Consider the following 4,641-nt stretch of genomic DNA (forward strand, 5'->3'; position numbering starts at 1 on the left):
AACTGTGAAACTGGGTCTTGTCATTTCTAAACATTCTGTTAATTGTTCATCATCACAAAAGAAAGAAAATACAGAAATCCAGAGAAGTAGAACCAGAGATGTCTTCCATTAGGAGACCGAGCTTTGATATGACGAGTCTACAATCAAAAGTCAATATTATTAAGGATTTCAATGCGAATATTTACTGTATTATTATACAGCATCCTACTTTTGATGTATTTTAAAAATTGTCTCATTTGTTTCAATTTTTATTTCTTCAATGTTAGCAAATTTTGCTAAAATATCTGCTAAGCTGAGACATGACAACTGCGCCATATCAACTAAAATAAATATTTGAATACAATTATTATAATATAATACAATGGAAACGTATTACACTTAATATTGCAAAATATGAAATATGCCTTCATTTTTAGGTTTGTTATTATTCTTATGGAATTTTACAGCTTTATTTTGATAGTTTACAATGTAAAGATGTTTAATTGGTCTAAATTTATCAGTTATTAATATGCAGTTTGAAATTTTACGTTTTTGCTGTGGCTTTTTAATGTAAAAAAGTAGTTTTATTTAATGTCTCCTGCGAAAATAAATGCAAAATCACTCAAATGAGGGGTTTAAATTATATTTAGACTTTGATCACACATAAATTAGACCCAAAAAGATGTCATATTTTGACTGCTTGAGGTTAATAGTCTCAGGTTTAAAGATTATTTAACACTTTCTTTGTGAAAGGCGCTACTAACCAAACGGTCAGTTGTTTATCATAAAAGATGTAAAGGACTTGTACTCCTTCCCCTTAAGATTGAACTGATATCATTTTGACCTGCACTTACAAGTCAGCAAATTCTGTTCATCAATAACAGAGGTGAGCTTGACCTCAAGTCAGCAGTCGCTCAGTTTGATAGTGGCAAACACACTTTGCCATGTTTTGTCACGTAAACATAAACAGACACCCAATGGCACAGGTTCTCATCAATCCAGTCCTAAACACTAAATGTGTTGCTCAGAGAGTCCATCATTGCAGGATGAATAATATTTATGCACTGATAGTACCGCTTCACTGAACTCAGGCCTCTGTAGGTTGTGTAAATACACATGTGACAGAAAGAATGAATGAATGTAAGTCTCACTGCCTGACTCGGCTGGTTTTTATGGTTGCATGCGTATCTTTTAAAAGAATAGTGGTAAAGATAATATTAAGAATGGATTGCTCTAACACAAAGACATTTTGTGGGCACGTTGGCAAATATAGTTTATAATGTAATTCATATAATTTTGGGGGATTTCTAAAAGGTCTCCAATTTTAGGTGAGCACTTGATGGTTCAGGTCCCAGGTTCCCAACTGTTGTCAATAGCGAACGCTCTGATGGATGGCAGTGGATGGTTCACATGAAGGCAGCATTAGCGTTCAACTTTTATTCATTAGCATTCTGTACAAAATGTTGCTGCTTTTTACTGGACAGAACACATTCTGTACAACGTGAGTTTGTTTAGAAGTCATACAAGCACTGGGCATTGATATGAGTGTTTTCTAAATAAATTATTTTTCTTATCGTTTGAGTGGAGACATGACACGACAGTCATCCTGCCGCAAAGACAAAACAATCATACTGTCCCAACACATCTTCATTTATGCTGACTATGAAAACCAGGTTCACTTTCACAGTAGCTCTGACCTGTCTGGTGAATTCATGTGGTGTTTAAAGGAATAAGAAAAACTCAAAATGAAATATCTCTCAGCATTTACTCATGCCATTTCAAACTGATACAAGTTAAAAGATTTGTGTAAGGTAGCTCATTTAAATTCAGTTCAATATGATGCATCAATGTCAGGTTAAGGTGACAAGAATCAATGATGTTGACATAAAGATTATGAAAGCAAATAAAGATTCTTTCATCATTTATTTAACATCATGTTTAGTGTAAAAAAAAATTTTTTTACAGAGTTTTATTGTTTTTAACAACTTTTTCACATATTTTTGAAATGTGGTAAAAACGTCGAATTACAGAAGAAAATACACGAAAAACATGTCATTTTGCGTGATTATACTTATTTTACTGTAATTTAAAGGTGCCTCAGCTGCCCTAAAATTACCGTGATTTTTTACAGTGTATTTTTGAAATACGGTTTATAAAACGTGGTATTACAGAAAAAATTTGTTTGGTTATCAACATTCTTCGATATATCTTGTTCTTTGTTATTCAGAAGACAGAAAGTCATACAGGTTTGTAATGACATGAGGGTAAGTAAATGATGATAGCATTTTCACTTTAAATTTTAGTCCATGTCTCCCAGATGGGATACTGGCTGCTTCATTTCACTAAATAAACCTCTCTGGAGATACGGTAAAACACCTTGTGTATTCCACAGAAGAAAACTCCGATTTTGAATATCATGAGAATAACAATGAATTAATTTCTGGGTAAACTTCTCCTTTAAATATAAAGCAAAGGCTTCATAAAACAAAGCGTAATGCATCATGACTCTCGCTAGCATTGTTAAGTACATCCGTCTAACTCTTCATCTTGTAACCGTATATTGTTTCTTTAACCACACAAGGACAGTTGTTGCAGGAGCGAGGGCAAGAAAGAGCTTTTTCACCTCTGACCTCTCTGAACATGTTCTCTTCAGGTTATCATGGGGCTGGTTCTTGCCTGTCAGCATTTACATCACCGTTCTTCTCGCGGTCAGGGGTGCGGGGCATTTACTCTTCTCTCAAGGCCAATCGACAAGCTACGGCCAAACGACAGTCCCCCCTTCTCTCTTCCTAATACCCCTCCTCCTCGCTTTTTATTAAACGTGTTCTGTACATGAGCCCCTCTCATATCTGGCCTTCACTACCGCACCCCCTCCCCAAGGCTGAGGATGTGCGGCCCACTTTCAGCTCCCACTCGCATACTGAATACTGTAGCGCTGCCAGGTGTGTGTGTGCAATCGTTCACATGCAGTCATAATCAGGTTGTGTGGACAAATGTGTGGACAACAGCAGATGTGAATGGGTTTTAATTTCTGTTTTATATCTGTGTGTCTTTTAGGGGACGTTTACCGCTCAAGGTCACGCTATACAAAACAGGGAAAGCGCTTTGGCTTGCAATATATTCAGCACTCATTTCTTGATATTGTCTTAAGCAAATATCACGTCAAGCATTCCCTAAAAGAGATGAAAGATTTTTATTGCATGCATTTAAATCCTTCATTCATGTTATATTAATTAAAGTGATACTTCACCCAAAAATGAAAATTCTGTCATCATTTATTCACCCTCGAGTTGTTCCAAATCTGTATAAATTCCTTTGTTCTGATGAACACAGAGAAAGATATTTGGAAGAATGCTTGTAAGCAAACAGATCTCGACTTGATCTTGAGTAAATGATGACAGAATGAATGTAAAATGATGTAAAAAGAAGTACTAAATTGAAAATCTTTAGAATTTCATAATGCTATTTATGTTTTTAACAGATATGACAGAAAATTGGAGTTTGATAAAGGTTTGCAGGTTTCAGACAATGAGCTACCGGTCACAAGTCTCAGGCAAGACCGTTCCTCCTCTGATTTTCCCAAACTTCTAATCTCATCTGCCATGTCACAAAATCTAACTAATTTCAGTAAATCTCATTTAATTTAAATTTTTGTTTGCCTTTAATTTAATCTGAACCATTTCACAGATCAGTTGCAATGCTAATCTTTCCATTGCACATCAAACCTAAAACTGAAAAGCCTGCAAACGTGAAGCATATTTAAATTCACAAGTATATGCATACTTAAACACAAGTTAAATGTCAAAGCATTGCACAACAAAATATCAAAAACATATTTTGTTATTTAAACTTTTATAATGACAGTAATGTGCACTATTCTAAATGTTTGCCCAATGTTTGTGTGCAATATGTGTAATATGTTTTATCTTTTGAGTATCACACTGTTAATAACATCATGCTAACATCAAACTCAAATGAAATCTGTTGCGAGTTATTATTTACAGTAGTAGTCAAAAGTGATACAATATGGACAGTTTTTGCCATTTGAATGCTCCCTCAGATTTTAATAAACCATCAATATACGTGGTAGATGGAACATAATTGAGAAAAAAACAACTTGGTTAAAGTACAGTATTTATTTGACAAAATAACTTGACAAAAAAAGACAAACTGCAACAGCGTATCAGAGAATACAGGTTTTATTGTAAAACACATAAAATGCATAGAAAAGCAAAACTGATTGCAGGAAATAAATTGAACATCGACCACAATTTTATCAGTTTATTAACATTTTGTTGAGTCAACAGAAAACAGTATGCAACACGCATACAAACTTTTTAATACGTCTTTAATAATATATTTGAATAAAAGGCATGGTTGAAAAAAAATACTGTTGGCCGCCACTTTATGTACTAGAAAGCAAGAAAACTTGTTTGGTTTGGAATGGTGCTTTACAGTTTGGGATTAGGACAAAAATTTGGTAGAAAACTTTCTGGTTGCTAAACAATTGTTGTATCCTGTCCATATACTGTGATAAACTACACCTGTGATTAATCTGCTAGCACACCTGTTTGAACTTGAAGACACTAACTTCACACACCAACTAAAATTCACATTGAGACCAGCTGCTTAAAAGATATGGCAAAAAAAGCCAAGAAAAAT

This window comes from Triplophysa rosa, linkage group LG17 (assembly GCF_024868665.1).
Source record: "Triplophysa rosa linkage group LG17, Trosa_1v2, whole genome shotgun sequence".
NCBI classification, from domain to species: domain Eukaryota; kingdom Metazoa; phylum Chordata; class Actinopteri; order Cypriniformes; family Nemacheilidae; genus Triplophysa; species Triplophysa rosa.